The sequence below is a fragment of the Hyla sarda genome, unplaced genomic scaffold (assembly GCF_029499605.1).
Source record: "Hyla sarda isolate aHylSar1 unplaced genomic scaffold, aHylSar1.hap1 scaffold_1000, whole genome shotgun sequence".
NCBI lineage: Eukaryota > Metazoa > Chordata > Amphibia > Anura > Hylidae > Hyla > Hyla sarda.
In genome coordinates this window covers 33552-47202 of record NW_026607619.1, presented here as the reverse complement: position 1 = coordinate 47202, position 13651 = coordinate 33552, and the positions used below count along the sequence as shown (strand labels likewise).

Genomic DNA, 13651 nt, shown 5'->3' with positions numbered 1-13651 from the left:
GTCCAGGCCCAGGAGCCTTAGCACTGTGCTGTGATGTCACTCAATACCACTGACATCACTAGGTGTAAACAACATCTCTCCTTTGCTGTGTATGTGACTATGGAGCTGTTTGGTGATGTCGTCTATTATGGCCTTCATAGAAGCAACAGGAGATTGTTGCATCCATCTAGAACCCTCAGAACTACAGTGCTATGATGTCACTCACTTCCACAGGCCTTGCAGAGTGTAAACAACAACAACCCAGCTTTGTTGTGTATGTAACCATAGGGATTTGTGATGTCACCTAGAACCTTCACAGCAGCGACAGCTTTATGAGGAGCATCAGCACTGCTCTGCCTGAGCAGAACCATCACCGCCATAGGTTGTCAAATAACCCGGGTTTAACCCACACAGGTAAGTCCAATGGGGTGCAGGCATGTCCTCTATGCTTACAGCTTCCCGTGGGTGTTGGTTTGATACCGTTTGGGGACAGCCAAGGAGGCATCTGCAGGCAACAAAGGTAGGTGTGTGCTTGTGTGTGTGTTTCCTATGCAGATCCTAAGCCCAGTGTCACATGCAAGTAGGAGGAGTAAGAAGGGTTCCTGGCAAATCCGGGTTATGGATTGCATTTAAAAAGGCCCCGTGGGAGTGCAATGGGCCCCTGTCTTGCTGCTTAGCAATAATGGTATGGGTTTAGGTTCTGCTGTGTGTACTGGTGGTTGACTGCCCCCCAGCCCAGAGTGTGCATGGAAAATTGTCTGGCAGCCTCCCTGACAGCAAGCAGTGATAGTGCCCATGAAGGGCACCTTGTTGGGCCCGCCCCTTTCACGGTTATCGCTTCTCGGCCTTTTGGCTAAGATCACGTGTGGATTTCTGTGCGTGGTTTGGGTTGAAAGGAGTGGTGATCGGGGCCCTCTTTACGGGGGGCCCTGGATTGTTGCTGAGCTGCGATCGTGGGTTTTACCTGCAAAAATGAGCGAGAAGGCGCGTGGACTTGAGGACACGGTGCGGATCTACGTTCCTGGCGAGCACCGGGGGACGATCGGACTTGACCAAATCGTTGTGGAGATTCTTCGCAAGCTTGATTACCTACAGGTATGGAATGTATTGGCTATACAGGATTTTCCTAGGCAAGGAATTTATGATATTACTTTTTGTGGTTCTGAGATTTGCCAGAGAGTCTATATGGATCTTGAAGAAATGAAGAGGAAAAGTGAGCCTGCTATAATGAAGAAGATTAAAGTGGAACCGTTATTTATGAATACAACAAAGGTAGTAATTGTCCACATGTATAATCCTAAGGTTTCTGATGAAATGGTTACAAACTTTTTGTTCCGGTATTGCGAGGAAGTGAAATTTATAGGAAGACTTAAGAACAAGTTTGGGTACTTTAATTGTAAGAGAAAGTTTATTGTAAAATTTAAAAAAGATGAAGGAATGCAAGATGGAAGGAAGAGCATACCACAGGTGTTTTCTATCGGAGGAGAGAGAGGTTTCTGCTTTTATGAAGGCCAGTTGCAATATTGTAGAAAGTGCCATGCCTATGGCCATGTGCAGGATTATTGCTCTGAGAAAGGAGAATGTTGCAGAAATTGTGGGAAAACTGGTCATGAAGCAAGTATCTGTACAGAGAAGAAGACATGTGATATCTGTGGAAGTGAGGAACATTTGGCAAGAGGCTGTGATATGTGGTATAAAAAGAAGAGAAGTTATGCTGATGCAGCTGGGAATAGAGGAGAACAAAGAGAAAAAGGGGGAGGGAGGTTTGTTCCTGGAGTTGGTGAGAGTGTGAGTGTGAGTGTTAATGTGGCACAGGTGGCTGAGGAAAGTTCTGTGATAGTGGAGCACATTAGCACTCAGGAGAGGTCAGGGGAGGAGGGTGTTTCCACTGCTGTGACTGGTGAGGAGACAGGTGTGGGAGGTGAATTTACCTTGGTGAAAAAGAAAAAAGCAAAAAAAGTGAAAGTGGTGGAGAAAATTGAGACAGTGTATGGTGATGTTCTTTCTAGTGAAGAGGCTATGGATGATATTGAATGTCCAAACCCAATTGTGGGGGAGGAGGAGGGAATGGAAGTTGTTGGGTCATCTCAGAGATCTCTAACACCTGGTCAGAGAGTTTCTCGCAGTAAGGAAGAAGAGGAGGAGGAAGATGAGGATGTGCAGGTTGTGAATAAAAGGTGTAAGACAGGGAGCTGGTCTGAGGATCAGGAAGCCCTTGTTCTTGGTAGTGATAATGAAATAGACAGGGACTCTAACATAGGGTCGCCTGATTGTTTTGCAAGTTTACATAGGAAAGTTGAAGGCCAAAATGTTAATTTCTAAGTTAAGATGGATTTTAAAGCATTTGGTTTTCTTTTCCTAGTTATTATGACTTTGGTTGTAACAACTATTAATGTAAGAAGTATTGAGTCTGAAATTAGGAGAGCTGCAATTTTTGATATTCTTGAGAATGTTAGAAGTGATGTGATATGTTTACAGGAGTGTGCAATAAAGTCAGCACCTTATGCAAATGAGTGGAAGTGTGGGCAGTCCTTCTGGTCCACATGTGCAGAAAACAAAAATGAAGGTGTTGGGATTTTATTGCGAAACAGGGACATTAAAGTTTTAAATTGCCAAACTTTAGTACCTGGTCGTTGTATGGTTTTAATTTTTGAGGTTTTGGGCCAGAGGATGAGAATTTTTAATGTGTATGCTCCAGCAGAAAAACAAGCACGTTTGTCTTTTTTAGAGTCCCTTAAGTTTTTTATCCCTGGTCGTGAAGATACTATTATTGTTGGCGATTTTAACTGCATTAGATCCGTCAATGATCGTGAGAGCTCTGCTGAGGTTAGAACTGATATTACTTCCAATGTTTTAAATCAAATTATTCAAGACTTGCATTTTACTGATGTTGGACTGATGGTTAGCACTGATGAAAGATATACGTACATATCAGATAGTGGCCGCTGTAAATCCCGGATCGATTACATCCTGGTCTCTGATGGGATTAAGGTGGTCCGGTGCAATCAAATGATGTCAACTTTCTCAGACCACAAGATGGTGTCGGCTGAGATAAGTGTCACAGAGTCCCTTCATTTTGGGAGGGGGCTCTGGAAATTAAATGTAAGTCTATTGGAAGATGAGGAAGTAATGGCTGGTTTTAATCATGTGTTTTTATCCTGTGTTTCTAAACAACCTGATTTTAGTAATGTCTTAGTGTGGTGGGAATGGGCTAAAGGAGAGTTTTCTAATTTCTTTAAGATGTTTTGCATAAAGAGAGCACAAGAGAAGAGGAGGAGTGATGAAAGGCTTGTATCCCGGTTAGAGACTCTCTATAAGTTTAAACGTGTTGGTGTGGAGGTGGAGGATGAGATTGTTAAGGTGAAGGGGGAGATGAAAAAAAGGTTGTTGGAAAAGGGAAGGAATATTGTATATAAGTCTAAAGTGCAGCACCTAGAAGAAAATGAGCAGTGTACACGGTATTTCTTTAAAAAATGTTTTAATGCTAAAGGTGTTTTTAAATCTGTTTTTACCCCTACGGGGGAAGTTTTTGGAGAGGAGATGGTGAAGGAGATTGGCAGATTTTATGAGACACTCTTTAGTAATAAGAGCAGAGCCAGTGAGACGGAGATGAATGATTATTGTAATATTTTGGAGAATAATGTTCCTGTTGAAAAAGTAGATTTTTTGATTGATGATGTTAGTGAAGGGGAGATCAAGCAGGCCCTGGATAAGATGGCCAAAGGGAAGACACCAGGCTGTGATGGTCTCCCCGCTGAGTTTTATTCCGCGTTCTGGAATATTTTAAGTAAAGAGTTTACACGGGTGGTGCAATATGTTTTTAACTCAGGTGTTTTAGCTGAATCTATGAAGAAAGGGGTCATAACATTAATTCATAAAAAAGGTGATGGCAGAGATCTTAAAAATTGGAGACCTATAACTTTATTAAATTGTGACTACAAGATAATTGCTAAGATTGTGGCTAATAGACTGAGTGATGTAGTGGACCACCTTGTGGGAGAATACCAAGTTTGTGCAGTACCGAAAAGAAAAATAACAGATAATTTATTGCTTTTAAGAGACTCTATTTATTACAGTAACTTTAACAAGAATGCACTGTTTGTTGAGTCCATAGATTTCGAAAAGGCTTATGATAAGGTTGCACATGATTTTATGTTCATTGCTTTAAAACACTTAGGTATTCCAGAAAAGTTATTATCTGTTATTATGAGTTTTTATCATGGGGTGACAAGTCAGATTTTAGTAAATGGGCATGTGGGGCCTGCTTTTAATGTCTTGTCTGGAGTCAGACAGGGATGCCCACTCTCCCCAATTCTGTTTATATGCGTTATAGAGGGCCTGTTGAAGAATGTGCAGAAAGATAAATGTGTGAGTGGTGTTTTTATTCCAGGTAGTGATGGTAGTAAGTTAAAGGTTTTAAGTTATATGGACGATGTGGTTTTTACTTGTACATCCCAAGCAGATCTCAACAGAGTAAATTTGCATGTGAGGATTTTTTGTTGTGTGGCTGGGATGAATGTGAACTGGGGGAAGTGCCAATTATGCAGTTTTGGGAACCAAGAGAATATAGTAGTGGATGGTGTTAAGGAAAAAGAAGACATTGAAGTGCTGGGAGTGATATTTGATAAAGACCTCAAAGGAAAGAAAAGTTATGAGACTTTGGACAGTAAAATTGAGAAGAAGCTATCCTTCTGGAGGTTAAGGAACTTGTCACTTAAAGGGAAAGTTCTTATCATTAAGTCTGTAATCCTACCGCTTCTCTTGTATACGGCTATGGTGCTTCCTCCAGGGAAGTTATGGACTAGGAGAGTCACAAGGAAGCTTTTTGTGTTCTTCTGGGGGTCTAAGATGGAGAAAATGAGAAGAGAAGAAGTGATGAAGAGTATGAATTTGGGCGGATATAACTTTCCAAACATTGATCTGTTTTTAAAGGTGCACTATTTTCTTTTAATTTTTAAATTGATACAGTGCAATAATAGGGCGGCAGACATGAGTAAATACCTTGCAGGATGGTTGTTTTCCAAATGGGGCTGGTGTGAGAGGGATTTGAGGAGACCCATAGCACATGTGATACCTACCTTCTATGTGCTCCTCAGGTCTTTCAATGATCAATTTGGTTTGAGCTCTTTAGGTGAACCTGATAAAAAGAAAATAGAACAAGAAATAAGGAAAAATGAGAGATTATATGAAGTACCATTCTGCACTAATGCTCAGTCTGTGAAGATTTGGAAGTTTTTTAAAGTTATTGGACTATCAAACAGACAAAAAGACGTTAGTTGGATGTCCTTTCATGGCTGCCTCCCAACCCGATCTTTTTTAAATGGAAGAGGTTTGAGAATAAGTGACAGATGCCCAAGAGAGGGTTGTGGAGGTAGAGAAGACTTAGTGCACCTTTATTGGGACTGTTTTTATGCAAAAGAATTTTTTATGTTTTTAAAGAAGTTTTTAATCCAACTCACTGGATATAACAGTTTTTCTTTTGAGAAAGTTTTTATTGGTCAAGATCTTAGTAAAAAGGAAGATACACGTACTAATTGGATTCTTTTTTCTGTTTTTAAAGAGGTTTTATGGGACTCACGCAATTTGCTTGTTTTTAAAAATGTTGTTATTTCTCCGAGGGAATTGAAAAGATTGTTTTTAGGAAGGATTTTTACTATCTTTCTACTGGACAAAAAGAGAATTGGTGAAGAAGAAGCGGAGAAAATCTGGATGCATACACGATGGAAAAATTTATAAGAAGTACGTAAAGGAGAAAGCTGTAAGTTTTTGACCAATTTCTGTGATTGTTTTTGACATGTTTTTTTGTTTTGTTGTTTGGTCACTTTTTCTTGGCACTCGGTTCCCTTAGTTAGTTTTTTCCGTATGATGTTTTTTCAGATATTGTTTTAAGTGACGAGTCTTGGTAGGTGACCTGATGATCGTCCAAACAATAGTCTGTAACTGAGGAAAAAAAAAAAAAAAAAAAAAAAAAAAAAAAAAAAAAAATCTGTTCTTATCAGTTTAATATCTGATACGTCCCCTATCTGGGGACCATATATTAAATGGATTTTTGAGAACGGGGGCCGATTTCGAAGCTTGCTTCCGTCGCCCTATGCATTGACCCGATATGGCAGTATCTTCGGGTACAGTGCACCACCCCCTTACAGGGTTAAAAAGAAAGATTCCTACTTTCATTGCTACCTGCTTGCTGGCTAGCCAGCTAGCCAGCCCTGTGGGCCTTGCTGCTGCTGCAGCCAAAAAACAAAAGGTGGTGCTGCTGCTGCTTCTGCTTCTGCTTGTGTCTGGCCGCTGTTGGAGCGTCCAGGCACAGGACTTCTGCTGCTGCTGACTAAATGGCCTCCTTAATTGGATCATTTGAGTAGCCAGCACACCTGTGCAGGTAGGGCATGACATGATAGGCAGCTGCCTTGATAGCGGGTGGGTGCTGAATGTTCCTAATTGACAAAATAAGATTAATGCTTATGAAGAAATATAAAATCTCATCCCTTCCCCAATATCGCGCCACACCCCTACCCCTTAATTCCCTGGTTGAACTTGATGGACATATGTCTTTTTTCGACCGTACTAACTATGTAACTATGTAACATAACATGGGGGGGGGGGGGGGTCTCCTGGCTGTTCACACAGGTGTGTCATTGCTGTACATTGACCATGCATTGCTTCTGTGGTATTGCAAAGGCAAAGACAAATGCTTCCAGCCATCCATTGCACTAATGGATTGGTCATCAGCTGGCTGTCTATGTCCCGCATCAATATAGACCAAAGTACAGAGGGTTAGGCTATGCTATTGTGCACCTACCTGATGCATCAGAAGGTGCGAGGCCCTTGCTAAATTCTGTGCACAGACTTTGAGATCTATACTTTAGACTGTATCTAAACCTGCTCCAACATGGACTGACATTCTGGCCTACTTTCAGCCGATGCGACTTGTCTGTCGCTGAACAGTCGCTTTTTATGTATTCAGCACCTATGTATAATGTTGTAAAAATGCTCTAGAAGCTAAAGTCGCAGAAATGTCACACATATTTGGCCTGCAACTTTCTGTGCGACAAATTCAGACAGGAAAAATCAGTATAAATCCTTAGAAAATTATCCCCCAGTGTCTCCATCTGCTGGCGGTATTGAATAAGCATTGCTGCACTGATGGGGTATGCATTAGACGAAAAAAAAGAAGAAAAAGAAGAATAATACGCCCAGAAAAGAGGCGAAAAGGAGAAAAACGTAAAAAAACGTGAAAAAAAAGTAAGAGGAAGAGAAGGGAAAAAAAGGTGGAAATGGGTTTAAAAGTGATTTCGGCGGAGAAATATATATATATATATATATATATATATATATATATATATATATACGCGCACACACACACATATATATAAACGTATTCTCCGTTGAGATATTGCAGCCGCTGCTGTGTCCAGGCCCAGGAGCCTTAGCACTGTGCTGTGATGTCACTCAATACCACTGACATCACTAGGTGTAAACAACATCTCTCCTTTGCTGTGTATGTGACTATGGAGCTGTTTGGTGATGTCGTCTATTATGGCCTTCATAGAAGCAACAGGAGATTGTTGCATCCATCTAGAACCCTCAGAACTACAGTGCTATGATGTCACTCACTTCCACAGGCCTTGCAGAGTGTAAACAACAACAACCCAGCTTTGTTGTGTATGTAACCATAGGGATTTGTGATGTCACCTAGAACCTTCACAGCAGCGACAGCTTTATGAGGAGCATCAGCACTGCTCTGCCTGAGCAGAACCATCACCGCCATAGGTTGTCAAATAACCCGGGTTTAACCCACACAGGTAAGTCCAATGGGGTGCAGGCATGTCCTCTATGCTTACAGCTTCCCGTGGGTGTTGGTTTGATACCGTTTGGGGACAGCCAAGGAGGCATCTGCAGGCAACAAAGGTAGGTGTGTGCTTGTGTGTGTGTTTCCTATGCAGATCCTAAGCCCAGTGTCACATGCAAGTAGGAGGAGTAAGAAGGGTTCCTGGCAAATCCGGGTTATGGATTGCATTTAAAAAGGCCCCGTGGGAGTGCAATGGGCCCCTGTCTTGCTGCTTAGCAATAATGGTATGGGTTTAGGTTCTGCTGTGTGTACTGGTGGTTGACTGCCCCCCAGCCCAGAGTGTGCATGGAAAATTGTCTGGCAGCCTCCCTGACAGCAAGCAGTGATAGTGCCCATGAAGGGCACCTTGTTGGGCCCGCCCCTTTCACGGTTATCGCTTCTCGGCCTTTTGGCTAAGATCAAGTGTAGTATCTGTTCTTATCAGTTTAATATCTGATACGTCCCCTATCTGGGGACCATATATTAAATGGATTTTTGAGAACGGGGGCCGATTTCGAAGCTTGCTTCCGTCGCCCTATGCATTGACCCGATATGGCAGTATCTTCGGGTACAGTGCACCACCCCCTTACAGGGTTAAAAAGAAAGATTCCTACTTTCATTGCTACCTGCTTGCTGGCTAGCCAGCTAGCCAGCCCTGTGGGCCTTGCTGCTGCTGCAGCCAAAAAACAAAAGGTGGTGCTGCTGCTGCTTCTGCTTCTGCTTGTGTCTGGCCGCTGTTGGAGCGTCCAGGCACAGGACTTCTGCTGCTGCTGACTAAATGGCCTCCTTAATTGGATCATTTGAGTAGCCAGCACACCTGTGCAGGTAGGGCATGACATGATAGGCAGCTGCCTTGATAGCGGGTGGGTGCTGAATGTTCCTAATTGACAAAATAAGATTAATGCTTATGAAGAAATATAAAATCTCATCCCTTCCCCAATATCGCGCCACACCCCTACCCCTTAATTCCCTGGTTGAACTTGATGGACATATGTCTTTTTTCGACCGTACTAACTATGTAACTATGTAACATAACATGGGGGGGGGGGGGGGTCTCCTGGCTGTTCACACAGGTGTGTCATTGCTGTACATTGACCATGCATTGCTTCTGTGGTATTGCAAAGGCAAAGACAAATGCTTCCAGCCATCCATTGCACTAATGGATTGGTCATCAGCTGGCTGTCTATGTCCCGCATCAATATAGACCAAAGTACAGAGGGTTAGGCTATGCTATTGTGCACCTACCTGATGCATCAGAAGGTGCGAGGCCCTTGCTAAATTCTGTGCACAGACTTTGAGATCTATACTTTAGACTGTATCTAAACCTGCTCCAACATGGACTGACATTCTGGCCTACTTTCAGCCGATGCGACTTGTCTGTCGCTGAACAGTCGCTTTTTATGTATTCAGCACCTATGTATAATGTTGTAAAAATGCTCTAGAAGCTAAAGTCGCAGAAATGTCACACATATTTGGCCTGCAACTTTCTGTGCGACAAATTCAGACAGGAAAAATCAGTATAAATCCTTAGAAAATTATCCCCCAGTGTCTCCATCTGCTGGCGGTATTGAATAAGCATTGCTGCACTGATGGGGTATGCATTAGACGAAAAAAAAGAAGAAAAAGAAGAATAATACGCCCAGAAAAGAGGCGAAAAGGAGAAAAACGTAAAAAAACGTGAAAAAAAAGTAAGAGGAAGAGAAGGGAAAAAAAGGTGGAAATGGGTTTAAAAGTGATTTCGGCGGAGAAATATATATATATATATATATATATATATATATATATATATATATACGCGCACACACACACATATATATAAACGTATTCTCCGTTGAGATATTGCAGCCGCTGCTGTGTCCAGGCCCAGGAGCCTTAGCACTGTGCTGTGATGTCACTCAATACCACTGACATCACTAGGTGTAAACAACATCTCTCCTTTGCTGTGTATGTGACTATGGAGCTGTTTGGTGATGTCGTCTATTATGGCCTTCATAGAAGCAACAGGAGATTGTTGCATCCATCTAGAACCCTCAGAACTACAGTGCTATGATGTCACTCACTTCCACAGGCCTTGCAGAGTGTAAACAACAACAACCCAGCTTTGTTGTGTATGTAACCATAGGGATTTGTGATGTCACCTAGAACCTTCACAGCAGCGACAGCTTTATGAGGAGCATCAGCACTGCTCTGCCTGAGCAGAACCATCACCGCCATAGGTTGTCAAATAACCCGGGTTTAACCCACACAGGTAAGTCCAATGGGGTGCAGGCATGTCCTCTATGCTTACAGCTTCCCGTGGGTGTTGGTTTGATACCGTTTGGGGACAGCCAAGGAGGCATCTGCAGGCAACAAAGGTAGGTGTGTGCTTGTGTGTGTGTTTCCTATGCAGATCCTAAGCCCAGTGTCACATGCAAGTAGGAGGAGTAAGAAGGGTTCCTGGCAAATCCGGGTTATGGATTGCATTTAAAAAGGCCCCGTGGGAGTGCAATGGGCCCCTGTCTTGCTGCTTAGCAATAATGGTATGGGTTTAGGTTCTGCTGTGTGTACTGGTGGTTGACTGCCCCCCAGCCCAGAGTGTGCATGGAAAATTGTCTGGCAGCCTCCCTGACAGCAAGCAGTGATAGTGCCCATGAAGGGCACCTTGTTGGGCCCGCCCCTTTCACGGTTATCGCTTCTCGGCCTTTTGGCTAAGATCAAGTGTAGTATCTGTTCTTATCAGTTTAATATCTGATACGTCCCCTATCTGGGGACCATATATTAAATGGATTTTTGAGAACGGGGGCCGATTTCGAAGCTTGCTTCCGTCGCCCTATGCATTGACCCGATATGGCAGTATCTTCGGGTACAGTGCACCACCCCCTTACAGGGTTAAAAAGAAAGATTCCTACTTTCATTGCTACCTGCTTGCTGGCTAGCCAGCTAGCCAGCCCTGTGGGCCTTGCTGCTGCTGCAGCCAAAAAACAAAAGGTGGTGCTGCTGCTGCTTCTGCTTCTGCTTGTGTCTGGCCGCTGTTGGAGCGTCCAGGCACAGGACTTCTGCTGCTGCTGACTAAATGGCCTCCTTAATTGGATCATTTGAGTAGCCAGCACACCTGTGCAGGTAGGGCATGACATGATAGGCAGCTGCCTTGATAGCGGGTGGGTGCTGAATGTTCCTAATTGACAAAATAAGATTAATGCTTATGAAGAAATATAAAATCTCATCCCTTCCCCAATATCGCGCCACACCCCTACCCCTTAATTCCCTGGTTGAACTTGATGGACATATGTCTTTTTTCGACCGTACTAACTATGTAACTATGTAACATAACATGGGGGGGGGGGGGGTCTCCTGGCTGTTCACACAGGTGTGTCATTGCTGTACATTGACCATGCATTGCTTCTGTGGTATTGCAAAGGCAAAGACAAATGCTTCCAGCCATCCATTGCACTAATGGATTGGTCATCAGCTGGCTGTCTATGTCCCGCATCAATATAGACCAAAGTACAGAGGGTTAGGCTATGCTATTGTGCACCTACCTGATGCATCAGAAGGTGCGAGGCCCTTGCTAAATTCTGTGCACAGACTTTGAGATCTATACTTTAGACTGTATCTAAACCTGCTCCAACATGGACTGACATTCTGGCCTACTTTCAGCCGATGCGACTTGTCTGTCGCTGAACAGTCGCTTTTTATGTATTCAGCACCTATGTATAATGTTGTAAAAATGCTCTAGAAGCTAAAGTCGCAGAAATGTCACACATATTTGGCCTGCAACTTTCTGTGCGACAAATTCAGACAGGAAAAATCAGTATAAATCCTTAGAAAATTATCCCCCAGTGTCTCCATCTGCTGGCGGTATTGAATAAGCATTGCTGCACTGATGGGGTATGCATTAGACGAAAAAAAAGAAGAAAAAGAAGAATAATACGCCCAGAAAAGAGGCGAAAAGGAGAAAAACGTAAAAAAACGTGAAAAAAAAGTAAGAGGAAGAGAAGGGGAAAAAAGGTGGAAATGGGTTTAAAAGTGATTTCGGCGGAGAAATATATATATATATATATATATATATATATATATATACGCGCACACACACACATATATATAAACGTATTCTCCGTTGAGATATTGCAGCCGCTGCTGTGTCCAGGCCCAGGAGCCTTAGCACTGTGCTGTGATGTCACTCAATACCACTGACATCACTAGGTGTAAACAACATCTCTCCTTTGCTGTGTATGTGACTATGGAGCTGTTTGGTGATGTCGTCTATTATGGCCTTCATAGAAGCAACAGGAGATTGTTGCATCCATCTAGAACCCTCAGAACTACAGTGCTATGATGTCACTCACTTCCACAGGCCTTGCAGAGTGTAAACAACAACAACCCAGCTTTGTTGTGTATGTAACCATAGGGATTTGTGATGTCACCTAGAACCTTCACAGCAGCGACAGCTTTATGAGGAGCATCAGCACTGCTCTGCCTGAGCAGAACCATCACCGCCATAGGTTGTCAAATAACCCGGGTTTAACCCACACAGGTAAGTCCAATGGGGTGCAGGCATGTCCTCTATGCTTACAGCTTCCCGTGGGTGTTGGTTTGATACCGTTTGGGGACAGCCAAGGAGGCATCTGCAGGCAACAAAGGTAGGTGTGTGCTTGTGTGTGTGTTTCCTATGCAGATCCTAAGCCCAGTGTCACATGCAAGTAGGAGGAGTAAGAAGGGTTCCTGGCAAATCCGGGTTATGGATTGCATTTAAAAAGGCCCCGTGGGAGTGCAATGGGCCCCTGTCATGCTGCTTAGCAATAATGGTATGGGTTTAGGTTCTGCTGTGTGTACTGGTGGTTGACTGCCCCCCAGCCCAGAGTGTGCATGGAAAATTGTCTGGCAGCCTCCCTGACAGCAAGCAGTGATAGTGCCCATGAAGGGCACCTTGTTGGGCCCGCCCCTTTCACGGTTATCGCTTCTCGGCCTTTTGGCTAAGATCAAGTGTAGTATCTGTTCTTATCAGTTTAATATCTGACACGTCCCCTATCTGGGGACCATATATTAAATGGATTTTTGAGAACGGGGGCCGATTTCGAAGCTTGCTTCCGTCGCCCTATGCATTGACCCGATATGGCAGTATCTTCGGGTACAGTGCACCACCCCCTTACAGGGTTAAAAAGAAAGATTCCTACTTTCATTGCTACCTGCTTGCTGGCTAGCCAGCTAGCCAGCCCTGTGGGCCTTGCTGCTGCTGCAGCCAAAAAACAAAAGGTGGTGCTGCTGCTGCTTCTGCTGCTTCTGCTTCTGCTTGTGTCTGGCCGCTGTTGGAGCGTCCAGGCACAGGACTTCTGCTGCTGCTGACTAAATGGCCTCCTTAATTGGATCATTTGAGTAGCCAGCACACCTGTGCAGGTAGGGCATGACATGATAGGCAGCTGCCTTGATAGCGGGTGGGTGCTGAATGTTCCTAATTGACAAAATAAGATTAATGCTTATGAAGAAATATAAAATCTCATCCCTTCCCCAATATCGCGCCACACCCCTACCCCTTAATTCCCTGGTTGAACTTGATGGACATATGTCTTTTTTCGACCGTACTAACTATGTAACTATGTAACATAACATGGGGGGGGGGGGGGGGTCTCCTGGCTGTTCACACAGGTGTGTCATTGCTGTACATTGACCATGCATTGCTTCTGTGGTATTGCAAAGGCAAAGACAAATGCTTCCAGCCATCCATTGCACTAATGGATTGGTCATCAGCTGGCTGTCTATGTCCCGCATCAATATAGACCAAAGTACAGAGGGTTAGGCTATGCTATTGTGCACCTACCTGATGCATCAGAAGGTGCGAGGCCCTTGCTAAATTCTGTGCACAGACTT

At 43.7% G+C, this 13651-nt stretch overlaps 3 non-coding genes and 1 pseudogene across 3 annotated transcripts; all 4 read left to right on the top strand.

Annotated features, from left to right (window-relative positions):
* The first annotated feature begins 5946 nt into the window (after positions 1-5946).
* LOC130298460 (U2 spliceosomal RNA) lies at positions 5947-6117 on the top strand (annotated as a pseudogene).
* A 2083-nt stretch (positions 6118-8200) lies between these two features.
* Positions 8201-8391, top strand: LOC130298430 (U2 spliceosomal RNA). The gene has a single exon (XR_008849795.1). It is a non-coding gene; the product is annotated as a U2 spliceosomal RNA (small nuclear RNA).
* Positions 8392-10474: 2083 nt separating this feature from the next.
* Positions 10475-10665, top strand: LOC130298429 (U2 spliceosomal RNA). The gene has a single exon (XR_008849794.1). It is a non-coding gene; the product is annotated as a U2 spliceosomal RNA (small nuclear RNA).
* Positions 10666-12739: 2074 nt separating this feature from the next.
* LOC130298447 (U2 spliceosomal RNA) lies at positions 12740-12930 on the top strand. The gene has a single exon (XR_008849812.1). It is a non-coding gene; the product is annotated as a U2 spliceosomal RNA (small nuclear RNA).
* Positions 12931-13651: the final 721 nt, after the last annotated feature.